The following is a 15314-nucleotide window of genomic DNA, read 5'->3' as shown; positions in this document are numbered from 1 at the left end:
TTATCCTGTTTACCTCAGACCATTTCTCCAATTTGTCCAGATCATTTTGAATTATGACCCTATCCTCCAGAGCAGTCGCAACCCCTCCAAGTTTGGTATCATCTGCAAACTTAATAAGCATACTCTCTATGCCTATATCTACATCGTTGATGAAGATATTGAACAGAACTGGTCTCAAAACACACCCCTGTGGAACCCCACTTGCTATACCTTTCCAGCAGGATTGTGAACCGTTAATAACTACTCTCTGAGAATGGCTATCTAGCCAGTTATGCACCCACCTTATAGTAGCCCCAGCTAAGTTATATTTGCTTAGTTTATTGATAAGAATATCATGCGAGACAATATCAAATGCCTTATTAAAGTCTAGGTATACCACATCCACTGCTTCTCCCTTATCCACAAGACTCGTTAGCCTATCAAAGAAAGCTATCAGATTGGTTTGACATGATTTGTTCTTTACAAATCCATGCTGGCTGTTCCCTATCAACTTATTATCATCCAAGTGTTTGCAGATGATTTCCTTAATTACCTGCTCCATTATCTTTCCTGGCACAGAAGTTAAACTGACTGGTTTGTAGTTTCCTGGATTGTTCTTATTTCCTTTTTCATAGATGGGCACTATATTTGCCCTTTTCCAGTCTTCTGGAATCTCTTCTGTCTTCCATGACTTTCCAAAGATGATAGCTAAAGGATCAGTTACTTTCTCTATCAGCTCTATAACCATAGATGTGAATGCCCGTGGATATAGATATAAAGCAGATATCCACAATTTTTCAGGGTTCTAGATAAACTCATGTTGATCCACATCTGAATCTACAGCCGCAAAAATGAGCCATGTATATTCACACTCATATCACACGCAGTGCAGATACTTGCGGATATAAAGCAACTATCCACAGATTTATAGGGCTCTCCCATTTTGCTTTGGTGTTGCTGGAGGTCACCTTGCAATCTTGCTCACTATCTGCAAACAGAGAATATATTAAACTTGATTTTGGGCCTATCTGAGCCATCGGATTCAGGAATGACCCCTTTTCAGAAGACGATCTCCAGTGTATGGGAGATGGTAATGATGTCCTCAGGTGCATTGCAGGCAAACCCCTAATAAGTGCTCCAGGCTGGAAGTGAAACAAGGTTAGAATCAGGCCTATAATTTTCTTTGCTAAACCCCATTTAAATATATTGGCTGCTTGCATAAGTGATTGTTACTAAGTTGTGTCTATAAAGAGTAATGCCCACTAATACGGAGGCATGAAAATGCTAAAATAATTTACCTGGAAATAAATATAAAGATCTGAGTAAAATTCGTAAAGGAAGGAAATTAATTCAGCAATAAGAAAATTTGCAGCACACACTATATAATATCTGACCACACTCCATTCTGAAATCTCTAGGTATAGGATTTTTTGGACAGTGGCGTACTTAGAAAGGAAGATTTCAGTGTGATTTTTATTTCTGTAGGTACAAATCTTGTCATTTTAATCACGTCTTATCTACAACAGATTTAACCCCTGGAGTTTTTGTCAAACCACACAGCCAGGGGAGATTTTCAAAGGCATGAAGGGCAGTTAGGCATCTGATTCCCATGGAAAATCAATGGATATTGACATCTGACTGCTTTTGTGCCTTTGAAAACCTTCCCCTTAGTTTTTGCCCAAACCCAAACAAAACAAGACAAGCCTCTTGTTTTGGATTAATTTGTCTCTAATTTAATCAGTCACTTTAATGCCACCCCTTGCTTTCTGCTATTCATTCATATGGACATAGAAGAAATTAGATTTTTTTTTACCATTAAAGGGGAGCAGATTGCAGTGGTTGTAAGTCCTTGTGTCTGTGTGGGGGAGGAGGTAGAGGGGAAGAGGGCGGGGATAAGGGGTGGAATAACAGTTTTGAAATGAGCGTTATACCCTGATGAAAGCAGGAGTACAGATTTCAAAATAACCAGCCCATTATTTCAAAATAGATAGACGCTTTCAGATAGATGCTTATATGCTAGGTTTAGACACAATCTGACCATAAACTCTACACATGTCAATTCATTGCCAAGCCTTTGGAATATGATAGGATTACAGTGTTGGTCAGAAATAGCACTGGATAATTTATTAAATATTATAATAGTGGGTCAGTTCTTTATAGGGTAGCATACCATTGTTTTTAATGGAGTCGCACCTTCTTATACTAACAGAGAATTTGACCCATATTCTGTTGATTAGTTTTGCACCAAACCAAATTGATTCCAAAATGTTTATCAGCAAAACAAGTTGAGGTGAATTGTCCAAGCTGGTTTGACTTATTTGGTTTTGTTCCTTATTCTTCAGAACTGACTTACATTATCAGGTGAAATGTCTTTAGGCTATAGACTGTCCTGTGCTAGTGGTGCCACAGGGTGAGATTGCATGCATAAGTAACTTGTTCATCAGTATGACTCAGCCCTGGTCTACATAGGGAGTTATTTTGGAATAAGCCCCCTTATTTCAAAATAACAAGTGGAGCATCCACAATACCAAGCCTGTTATTTCAGAATAACGGGCTGGTTATTTTGAAATCTGTACTCCTGCTTTCCTCGGGAATAACGCTCATTTCAAAACTGTAATTTCAAAATAGCATTAGTGTGGATGATTTGGTGATGCTAATTCGATATAACTGGCCTCCAAAGGCCTCTCACAGCTGCATTTGTGGCTGTTCCAGCCACACCTGCCAGCTCCACGGCTGCCCTTCTCCTGCAAAGCTTAAAGCAGCAGGCTGCAGGAAAAGGGATTGTGGCAGGTGGAGAGCTTTGCCACACCTAGGCCATATAGCCTCAGCAGAAGGAGCCATGGCAGGCCCCAGCACTCCCTTTGAGCCCCCCATTGCTGCCAGTGCTCACGCAGCACTCTTAGCTGCCACTGGCCAGAGATGCAGGAGAGCACCAGCCTGGACTGGTGCGGAGATCCTGGACCTCATCAAGGACTGGGGTGAGGAGACCAACATCCAGGATCTCCACACCAAAGAGCGAAATGCCAATGTCTATGGCCATATAGCTGCTAACCTGGCTAACAAAGGCCACACCCAGACCCTTTACCAGGTCCGGATGAAAATCAAGGAGTTCTGGCAGGTCTACAACAAGGCCAGGGAGCACAGTGGATGCTCTGAGATGGCACCTCACACTTGCCTCTACTGTGAGCAGCTTGATGCCATTCTGCAAAAGGGGCTGGTCACCTCCCCTCCCATCGTCACCAGGAAACGCCCAATGTCAGCATCCACAAGGGTGGGGTTGCAGAGGAAGAGGAGCAGGAGGCCAGCCAGGAGCCAGTTTGCTCACCCTGGAGCCAGTCTCCTCCTCCCAGGATGTCTCCCAGGCATTAGACGAACCTGGGGACGGCACTTCAGGTGAGTGCTATAGCTGTGAGTTGCTGCATGCTCCTTGCTCATTCTACTCAGCCTGGGGAGTCGCACAACAGCCTACACATGTGGGTGCACATGGAGTTCCAGTCCGGAGCACTTAGCCTACTGTTCTATTATTCTATGACGCTCTCCACAGGAACCGCTTGGTCCTTCTTACCAGGCTCCTGGAGATGCCTGCCTTACTCTGGACACCTCCCCATGACAAGCCACCATTAAGGAGGCTGGGGTTAAGGAAACACACAGCCATGCCGCAAATGGAACAGAGTCATGCCTGCACTTGGGCAGCATCCGCTTCTGGTCAAGCACGGTGATGAGGAGGAGACCAATCCCCTGCATGAGAACTTGCCAGGGGGAGAAAGTGGAGGGGACCCCAGTAGAACTGTCTCTGGCAAGTGGCCTCTGCCACTCACACATGCTTCCCCCAACCCTCCCTGCTCCACCCTTCACCCCACCCTGTCCCCTCCAGTGGGCAGGGATAGAAGTTCTCTCTCCTCAGGACGCTGTCAGTACTGGATCCTGGTGTGTGCATGACGCAGAAGGAAGCTGAGCCATCCAGTCCTCCCATCCTGCCTGCAGGCTCCTGGCTTGACCGGCACCTTTCCATGTCTGCTTATCCCCAGTCCATGGGCGAAGTGATTCTCCCCGGGACATCTGTACCTTTGCAGGATAGTGCCTGCTGTCTAGGCAACATATGGCCTTGCTCAAAGCATATTGCCATTGTCTGAACCGAGACCTTTGGTGTCAGCTCAGAGATTAGGGCTAGGCTTCATACACAGTGTCTCCTGGGATGACTGCCCTCGTCACTTTTCTTCACAGCTGGGCCAGCTGTGAGCTTGGCATGTGTCCACCACCTCCCACATCATCTTCCCGACTCCGTGGGATCTGCCGGAGGAAATGCACCCAGGAAAATCTGATGCATGAGCAGCTGGCCTGCCTCCAGTCCCTTTTTTGGAGGCTTGACAAGGAGCACTGGGATTGGGCTGCTGACTGGGAGCAGCAGAAGGCTGCCTGAAACCAGCAGGTGAGCCAGCATGAGGCCATGTGCTCCTCCCTCACCTCGATGTTGGAGTGCATGGCCTCATGCATAGAGTGGGCCACCAGCCACCTCCCCATCCTACCATGGCTTCCCCACCTAGCCCCACTAGGGGCTGCCAAGGCCCCAGAAAATGGCATGGTGGGATCTTGAGGGCAGCTGAAGCTTCCTGAGTTGACTGAAGCAGGTGCCACTCCCAGCCCCATCTCTGAACCTCTTCCCCTTCCTTCCCCCTCTTCCATTTCAGGTTCTTTCTAGGGATGTGAAGGACTAGTCGACTAGTCAACTATATGATAGGCAAATGCTTATTGGATAGTCGACTAGTCACTTCCCCCCACCCTTGCTGCCTCTATCTCAGAGAAGCAGCAAGGTGGGGGAAGAAGAGTGGGTACTTCAAAGCAGCAGCACTGCTTGAAGTCTGGGGCCAAACCTGGGCTGCATGTGGCGCTGCTGCTTTGAAAAGCTACGTGTAACCCGGGGCCAGCTGGGGTGTCTCCAGGCTGCAAGCACGTTTCAAAGCAGCAGCGCCACGTGGATCCCGGGATCAACTGGGGACTCCTCAGCTGACCCCAGGCTTCGTGCGGCGCTGCTGCTTTGAAATGCCACTGCGGCATTTAAAACAGCAGTGCTGCATGGAGCCTGGGGTCAGCGGGGGGAGTCCCCACCTGACCCTGGGCTCCATGCCACGCTTTCACCTTTGAAGTGCAGCAATAGCCTAGGGCTCTTGCTACACTTCAAAGGCAAGGAACCCTATCAACTAAATGAATAGTCGATGCAAAATGCATAGACTATTCGATTAGTTAATTATCTGATACTTAGTTCTTTGCCCATTCCTACCATATTTTATATCCCCCAAATAAGTAGACTTGGTTTTTCAAACAAAAAAAGCTTTTTCATTTGCTCTGCAGGGGAGGGGGAAAGGTGGGAAGATGGAGATGGCGATGCACTTCTGCATGGTGGTGGTATGTCACAATCAGGTGTCCTGTTGCCTGAGGGCAGGGATGAGCCACTCATAGAGCTCCAGGAAGGTGGCCTTCCACATGTGGAAGTTTTGCAGCCACTGCTGGTCGTCCTATCGCTGCATGACCATAGGCATGCGCACAGGGTATGCCGGGTGTGCACAAGCACACCCTAATGTTTCAAAGGGCCGGCTGGCAGCTGCTGGAAATTCCCTGGAACTGAGTGCTGGCCATCTGTGGGGCTGAGGGAGTGCATGCATGGCGTGCTGAAATGCCATGCAACGCGTGTGAGGGGAGATGACCAGGCATGGCATGACGTCACAGCCTGGGACTTTAAAACCACGGCTCTGCACATGGTCTGGAGCCCCAGAAGCAGCTGGGGCATTGCTGGGGCCCGATCTCAGACTCCAGCCCCACAAACTGGAAGGCAGAAGCCAAAGGTAAGATAGGGGAGGGGAGGGAAAAAGGTGGGAGAGGAAGGAGCTCCCGACAGCCGGCTCCAGCAGCTGGATCCTGGCTCACTGGAGCGGAGTTCAGGGGCTTGGCGGGCACTGGGGCTCAGCCACAGTGGGACCCTATCTCCCAAGCACCAGGCACAAGTGAGACCCTCCTCTGGCCCCAAATGCACCCGGGGGCACCCATGGCCTGGTGCTGTCACTGCATGGGCCCCCCCCACTGCGGGTGCCACCTGCCCGGAGCAAGTAATGTGTGAGGGCACAGAGGCATGAGGGGAAAGGGGGCAGAGGGTGGGCATCAGGTAAAAAGAGGGCAAAGGGGGCAAGGGCAGTGAGGGAAGGGGGAGGCACCAGGAGGGTGCAGGGGGAAGGGGCAGGTGCCAGGGTATTCTGGGGGTGAAGCAGAAGGGCAGACACCTGTAGGGGAGGGACCAACACCAGAGGAGAGAGGCAGGGCAGGTGTGTAGAGGGAGGTGTTAGGAGAGGGGATGAGGAGGGGTAGCTCACATGATCAGAGTGGGGCTACTGGAGGAATGGGCATGAGAGGAGAGAAGGGTTGGTGGAGGGGGCAGGTCTCAAGAGGGCTGAGGGCAGTGAGAAGAGCAGGAGTCAAGACAGCAGAGGAGGATGAGGGGTTGGGGGGCAGCAGGCACTAGGGGAGCTGATGGAGCAAGGGGAGGAGACATGGCAGCAGAGGGAAAAGGTAGAGGTTTATAAGATATTTATTAATAATTTGGGTGCCACAGTGGCACATCCAAACAAGCCACGTGAACTCAGTACTGGTGCACAACACAAAATTCATTCTGTTCATGGGAGAAAACTCTTAGAGGGAACACTTCCTGCCCAAGTTAATGTCACACACATTGGGTTAATGTAATTGCAGGATAGTTGCATGAGGGGGCTTTGGTGGGGGCCAAACTAATCCCTATTGGTAGGAGGATGGTGGGAAAAGTCCTCGGGGGGTTCACGTGAAACCTTTTATGTCTGGTCATGTGTCCATCTTGCCCCGAGAGTGTCACCTCCAGAGGTGTGGCTAATGGGAGTCATGGGGTGTGGCTAATGGGGGTCAGGGGCATAGTTAACAGGGGTCAAGGGTGTGGCTAATGGGGGTCAAAATTCTTTGTGTGCACACCCTAATGAAACGTGCTGTGCATGCCTATGTGCATGACTATGTGGTCCCACCAGTCTGAACTGGTCTCCCTCCTCCAGAAGCAGCGTTTGATGGTGTCCAGGGGATTGAGGGGCATTTGCAGCAGCAGGAGCACCAGGACCTGGGTAAAGAGATGCTCTGGTTCAGGCTGTTTGTCATCCTCCTGGAGCAGCATGTGGGCAGTCAGTACAAACTGCACTATGAGGTGCAGCACAAGGCCCATGAGCCTGGAACTGCTTTGCAGCAGCTCTGGCTCCATTTTGTAAGTGTTGTGGCATCTGCAAGGGTGACTAGAGCCCCCTTTCATGTCCGGTGAGGCTGGAGGCAGGGGAGAAGAGGTGTGTGAGATGCGGCCATAGAGAGGACCATGGATAACACTTCCTACTTCATACGCGTCACAGTTTGCCTGACCCAGCAGCCACAGGAATTCTCTGCCTTCCTGATGCCCTCTCTGGAGTGCTTTGAAGGGCTCTAAATCCAAATCAGGCTCCAATCAATGTGGACACGCTATTTCAAAATAATTCTGAGCAATTTTGATGCTCAGCAGTCGTGGGGACACACTATTTTGATTTTGTTATTTCGGGAGTTATTATTTCAATTTTATTTATTTCAAAATTATTTCCTAGAGTAGACATGCTCTAAGGGGGTTTGCAATGTAGTTCAAGATTCCTCCACCAATTTGTTCTTTAATTATTTTTCTTGATATGAATGCAATGAAGTAAAAAATTCCTTAGCAATTTCCATACAAGTCTTCCAGAGGAATAGGTTTGCGAGAGGATATAGGCAGCTGGAGCAAGCACTGGAAGATGAATGAGCTAACATCCAGAAAAAAATACTGTTAATTGCAGCTCAGTGTCTATCAGCTATAGAGAAGAGACTGGATACGACCAAATAGTCACCGACTTGAAAATTTCTGACTTTACTGATACAAAGTGTAAGAGACTTCTTTTAATTTATCTGTTGGCCTGGGGAAAACTAGGCAGAGCCTGCTTCAGCTAAATCCTTCTCACAATTACCATGTCCTGTTCCATTAATTGCCACTTCAACAAAAGCCACATTGTATAGGTTTTACTACTCTCAATACCCTTAAGCTGCATTTTGTCAAATTTCTACGGCTCTATGACGATATCGTTAGAAGTGCTGTGACACTCTGATCCTCTGTCTACCTACGCTAAGGAGGTTGAAATCACACTGTATCCAAGTTTATACAAGATAATAAGAATGGAACTAGTGCCAATTTGTCTATAGCTCTAACAGCAATGGTGCATAAATAACTTAAATTAAACCAGCAGATGGCTTACAGATTTCTCCCTTCCCTGCACAATAGTATCCTGGAAGTTTTCATATTATTAAGGACAATTTGACAGCGACCTTACAGCATAATTATTCACTGATAATGCTCGTGGCACAAAATCAGCTCAATAACTTATCAGGTAAGCCTCTGATCCTGTTACATTACATTGATTTGATTTATGAGTAAAAAACGCACATTTTGTCCTGCAACCTGCAAACACTGACATATACGAGTACAAACTGTACATAAAATTATTCACAAGCATAAGCACTGGGAGGATGGGCTATGGTTTTCTAGAATCATTTCAGTTCAGATAAAATTTTAGGACCCTTTCAGAAAATTACATGCTTCAGCAATTCCATGGACCAGGGCTTTTAAGCACCAAAGATATAACAACGTATTGATAAAACTAATAAACAGCAATCTTCACTGTGAGTAAATAAAAATTATGAAAAGAAACAATAATCAATAGGTTTTACAGTTCAAGAGTTCATTCTGCACTGGTCAAATGCATAGCACGATGGATTATGGATTATGGATTATGGATTCCTGCATTTATGTGGCCACAGAAGTAAACGAGTGAAACAAGAGTCATGTTGCAGGAATGTAAAATCTAGCTGGACTTAATCGCGTGCTATATTTAAAAGAGCGATGTGGCCCAATAATATTCACAAGCTTGACTGTCTGCAAACACCAATTAATTCAAAAGAAAGCATTTTTCTCTATTTCGATCACCAATAAAATGCAATATGCATTATACTCTCCTGGGCTCAATGACAACACTTAACCAATGTTCCCTCTAAATTTTTCTATCCATGTGCAGAATAAATTTTAGTATGTGCAGATGTGCACCACCTGTAGAAACACATGTTGCCTGATGTGGGCACTCTGCCAATCAGCTGGAAAACATTTGAATCTCTTCTGGGCAGCCGCCCATATCATCTTATATGGAGCACTGCACATGGCATACCAAAGTGTAATGCCGAGTAATGCAAGGTGTTAGAAACGTAAATAACCAATTATTGTAATTGTAATTATCCACTTGCACCAGGTATTTCTGAGTGACAAGGAAATAAGATGATGATATAGTCTAGCAAAATACTCAGACAGGGCGGATAGCTTAAAGCAGGGGTTGGCAATAATTTTTTATAGGGTGCCATACCGAGGTTTTGGTAAGTGGTCTAGAGCCACACTGTGAGATCTGGGTGTGGGCGGGGTTCAGAAGGGAGCTCAGGATAGTAGACTGGGGTGCAGGAGAGGGTGTGGGGACTGAGAGGGAGTTTGTGTGCAAGAGAGGGCTGTGATTTGGGGCAGGGAATTGGGGTGCAGGGTCTAGGAGGGGGTATGGATGTATGAGAAAGATTCTGTCCTGGAGGAGGGTTTAGCAGGAGGTACAGGGTCTAGGAGGGGATTGGGAAGATGGAAGGGCTGGAGTGCCAGAGGCAGGCTCTGGTTGGGAAGCACTTATCTAAGCAGCTCCTGGCCAGCAGCACTCACAAGCATGCTTTCCCCTCTCCCCACACAAAACAGCCCCAGACCACTGGCTGGCTGTGAATGCGGGGCTGTGTCTAGACTGCAGGCTTCTTTCGGAAGAACCATTTTTCAGAAGAGATCTTCCAAAAAAACTTCTTCCGAAAGAGAGTGTCCACACAGCAAAAGTGCATCAAAAAAGCGATCTGCTTTTTCGAAAGAGAGTGTCCAGACTGAATGGTTGCTATCTCACATGTAAGCTTTGATTACTATGGACGGAGTGGCCACTAGGGCATTTGTGCTTTTCTTTCCTCTTCTTTTGAAAGAACCCTCTCTTCCCCATCCACACACACCTTTTTCTGAAAGAACTTTCAGAAAAAGGCTTCTTCCTTGTAGAAAGAGGATCACCAATGCTGGAAAAACCTCTGTTCTTTTGACTTACTTTTGGAAGAACACGATTGCAGTGTGGACGTAACTCAGATTTTGCCATTTTTCCGACCAAACTCTGTAGTGTAGATATACCCTGGCTCTCTGCACTGCTGGAAGTGGGGGAAAGGGGATGGAGAGGCTTCACACGCTGCCTCACCCCAGCAAAATCTCTTACCTCCCATTGGTCAGAAAACAGCCAATGGGGGCTAAGAAATTATGCTGCACTGCCCCCGTCCCCAGCAAAATCTCTGCGTTCCCATTGGCCAGTTCCCATCCAATAGGCACTGAGAGATTTTGCTGGGGTGGCACCAAGGGCAGCAGGCTGAAGCCTCTCCCTCCATCTCTTCTCTCTACAGTGGACCAGCTAGCCACTTTTATCAGCACTGTTCCATGTTGCAAGGACGGGTGCAGGTTGGATGAAATGGGCCTGTGGGCTACATCTTGTCCATCCCTGTCTTAAAGGTTTGATATTGGTATGTTACCTCTAGATTGCCTATTCAAATCCAGTGTAAATTGGTTTAAAATGTAAAAATGTATGTTTATTCTTTCTCTCTTCCGACTTCCTCTTCTTTTGTTTTCCACAAGTCTGCTTTTTGAGCCAAATGCTGCCCTCCTCTCCCCAACACCATTCTTTTTTCACCTTTTTGCCAATATTCTTGGGCAGGTCAGGATTGGGAAAGGAGGGAGTCAGAATGCTCTGGGCTGTATGACCCCCAGCTGGCAGACAAGTCCCTAGAGGACTGCTCCATGTAGCAATGCCTGAACTTCTCTAAATTACCCATGAATCGGGTTTGGCCTCAGTGTCGCCTAAGAATCAGGAAAGCTGAATGGTGAATCTAGCCCCTTATGTATAATGTTGACACAGATTCTCAGCAATGGGTGAGGAGCACACAGCTTTACTTGTGTGCATGGGGCCAACGGTACCTTTAAGCTCTCAATGCTTTCTCTGGCTTTGGGATGCTGTGTACTGGGCTTTCCCTTAGCATAAGTAAAATGCTGTTTTAAATTTCTTGAGATGCCACGAGTATGAAAGAACTGTTTTAGCAGCTGATGACTGACTGGAAGTTCTGATCACACCTCCTTTTCCCAGCCATAGCCCCCTGTGCTGTCTGTGGCAGGTGGGATAATTGTAGTTAGGTTTTGAGGAACGTAGCGTGTGGCTGAAGAAAACCAAGCCAGTTCACCATCTTGGAAAGTAGGATTCTGGGCAACAGAGGATGAGATGTAGGCTTTTGTTGCTGTTGTGGTAAGTTAAATAATCCCTGAATAAAAATATCCTAGGGTGCGTCTTCACAGTACCCTAACCTCGAAATAAGATACGTAATTTGCAATTTGCGTATCTTATTTCGATTCTATTTCAAAATATCTTATTTTGAAATTTGGCACGTCTACACAGCACCAAATTTTGAAATAATGCGCTATTTCGATCTATCCCTTAACCCTTGTGCAACGAGGTTTACTCGGATTGCAAAGTAGAGCCCTCATTATTTGAAAAATATTTCGAAATAACAGGTGGCTTGTGTAGACATAGGGTAGCTATTTTGGGATACCTTCAGTATCCCAGAATAGCTGTGCAGTGTAGACATAGCCCTAGGCTGTGTCTACATTGGCACGATCTTGCTTTTGTGCAACAACTTGCTGCCTGTCTACACTGGCCATGAGTTCTTGCGCAAGTACATTGATGTTCTAATGTATGAAATAAGTGCTTCTTTTGCAAAAACTCTGATGCTCCAGCTCAGGAATAAGCCCTCTTGCGCAACTGTTCTTGTGCAAGAGGCCAGTGCAGACAGGCAACATGAATTTCTTGAGCAGGAAAGCCCTATGGTTAAAATGTCCATTAGAGCTTTCTTGCGCAAGAAAGCGTCTACACTGGCACTGATGCTCTTGTGCAAAAGCACATCTCTTGCGCAAATGCACATGCCAGTGTAGACGCTCTCTTCTAGAAGAGTTTTTGCACAAGAACTCTTCTGCAAAAGAATTCTTGCACAAGATCATGCCCCTGTAGACATAGCTCCTAGTGTTTAAATAAAAGGTGAAGAATAATGCACATAGGAAAGATTGCATTTTAGAAGCCATTACTTCAGAGCTAAGCAGAGGGATGATCCATGTATACTGGGATGATCCTCCTCTGATTGGCTAGACTAGCTTTAAGGCCATTTTGGGCAAGTGTGTAGCTCAAAGAACCTGAATACAGGGAAGAATCAGGCTCTTATGTCTAAACATGTACTGCAGGCTCTTTGAGGGAAGGGATGATATTGTTCTAGGAACTGTTAATTTGCTATCGTACTTCAGGATCTGCATGACTAAATGGTGATATTCTGAAGGCTGATCTATGTGAAATGAATTTGGGGTCAGTCCATTTCCTGGTTGTCAGGCATCAGCCTCAAAAATAACATACTAGTGAGTCCTAGAAGAGAGATTAAAGATCAAAAGAACTCTTGGAGATTGAATTACCTTCTCTTCTCTAGAGAGGATTGTTCCACATCAGGCTTGAGGAATACGGGTGGAAAAATTGCACTGCCAAAGTAGTACTTGTTCTGTATATTGAAATCTATAGGGTCTCAGTCATCAGACCTTCAAACATTCAGCTTAAAATATGATTAGCAACTGATTCTTGCACTGAAGTCAGTGAAAATAAAAATAGCCATACTGGGTCAGGCCAATGTCTACCTGGCCCAGTAACCTGTCTCGGACAGTGCTCAGTGCCAGATGCTTGAGAGAGAATGAACAGAAGAAGGTAATAAAAATGATTCATTCCCTGTTGTTCAAGCCTAGCATGAAGTTACACCATATTGTATCCCATATTGTGTTGCTGTTATGATTAACAATTATGATGGCTAATTGCTAGGCAACTTACAGAACAGTTTCCTCCTTGTCTGTAGGAAGTTTACAATTTAGCTTTAGACATGATGCACTTAATAATGGCAACAAGCTATAGGGATGGGATTGACTGATGAAGCAGAGAACAACACTGACAATTAGGGCTGTTTGAATCCACCAACAATCAAAATTTTAGAGAAAAGTTATCAAAATGGCACTACAGTACCTCATGGACTTGTGGTTCAGGAGCCAGATGCTCCTGTTCTCCCTTATTGGTTGGGTTCCCTGGCCAGACTACATCTCCCATGATGCATCATTTTCTCCACAGTTTGTGAAGAGACAGAATCAATCATAGTAATCTCTGACTTTGGTACATCATGGGAGATGTAGTCTGACCAGAGAAATTGGCTCATAGAGGAGAGTGGGACCGTAAGCCACCCAAACCACAGCTCCCATGAGATGCTATGGCACCATTTTGAATAAAAATATTTCAGTTTTCAAAAATTAAATTTCAGTGGAAAACATTGATGCAAATAACAAAAAAAAATTTTTTCTTAATAAATTTTCCAGGCGAACCTACCCCTTTGTTTTCCAACCAGTCCTATTAACAATATCATGAGATTCCTCATATTTGATGGGCACAGCTTGATGGCTCAGTTAAAAGTGTATTTTTTTTTAATAAATGGGGTTTTTTTTATTGACAGTCTTTCTATTAGGGGAAGATAGTAGCTTGGCTAATACACAGAGGGCATGGCATACACAGTTTAACTAGTGTTTAACTGGTGATTGTGATATCTACATCACTCAAGTGGCATAATGGAGCTGAAATCCAGATTCCAACACCCCAGGGAATGGTGCTGGTGTAGTAAAACACTCTACTCTGGCAGAACCATACCATTGCCAGGTCTTTGCCTCTTACCCTTTTGCTCCCAGATGGTACCTATCTAAGAGGCAGACTTTGCTAGTAGAGTCCGAGGAATGCCTCTCTGTTATACCAGTCTTATAAAATGGCCTTGCAGGATCCAGTGTCAAGAGCACAGTTCAGAGGTGCCCAGGAACATATCTAAATTGTGCTGGAATTAGGGCTGGCCCTCAAACTTGGAAAGTTGTAAATAGTTTCTTGATGACTTTCCATGGCTCCTGTCTTCTGCAGTGAGCAGAGCTCTGATGTAGGAAAATGCAGTAAAGTGTTACATAGGTGGTGGTGGGGAAAGTGAATGAAAGACTAGCTTACCTGGTGGAGGCAGGTGGTGACTTATTAAGGCTATGTCTATACTTACCCATGGATTAGCACTCTAGAGGTCAATCTGGCCTTCGATTTAGAGGGTCTAGTATAGACCTGTAAATCAAATGCTGAGTGCATCTCCAGCCGGCATCTGTACTTCTCGCAATCTCCAGGAGTAAGGTTAAGCTAATGGGAATGTTTTCTCTTGCCAGCCTCTTGCTGTGTGGATGTTGCCAATGCTCAGCTTAAGGTAAGCCAACTCCAGCTATGTAGAACTTATGTACCTTATGCTTATCTTCCAGGTCTAGTATAGACTTGGCCTAAGAGACTGCATTGAAGATGCTTATGTTCTAAAACTGTACTCAGGAATGGGCCCTGGGCATGTTATGACTTCAGCTTACTGGATTAATCTTTCCTTAATGTTATATATGTCAGACAAGTTGGCATGTTCAGTCTTCAAACGATAAAGGCAAAGAGTGGAATCCTGGTTCTGCTAAATCAATAGGAAAAATCCCATTGACTTCAACGGGGGCCAGAATTTCTCCTAAGGTGTTCGATGCTTTCATTTATTGATGGATCCATTTTGAACTTGCTGTTGGCCCTGTTGGAGACTTTTCATGTACAATGTGGACTTTGATTCTCTGATGCATGTTACATTTTTCAGTTTAATATGAAAGTATTTTGTCCTTTAAAGAAATATCAATTCTCATATCTTAGGCATCTAAATGTGTATGTCCTATTCTGTATGATAATTTAGTCCAGGAAACGCTATATAAAAATGTCTCATAACAGTAGTGCTTTCTAAAATTAGACAAAAAGTTAAAATAAAAAAAATAGTCATGGCATGCAATGTTAGCAAAAATACATTTTGAGCACTTGGCATTGTCAGTATTAGACATTATCTAAAATTCCCCTCAAGATAAGTCTAATATAGAGACTAACAGTTGTGCCCTTTTTCTAATAAGACCAGAACATTTTGTTAATTTTGCTGTATTTCGTTAGGTACATGGAAAATATATTCTGTGGGCAGGTGTTCTTTTACTTTATATAGGAAGCATTAAAATTGATACCACTTTCCTTTAATAAGACCAG

Source organism: Pelodiscus sinensis, chromosome 8 (genome assembly GCF_052426305.1).
Source record: "Pelodiscus sinensis isolate ZL-2025 chromosome 8, ASM5242630v1, whole genome shotgun sequence".
Classification (NCBI taxonomy): Eukaryota; Metazoa; Chordata; order Testudines; family Trionychidae; genus Pelodiscus; species Pelodiscus sinensis.
The sequence above is the reverse complement of the archived record's forward strand: the minus strand, read 5'-3'. Positions refer to the sequence as shown.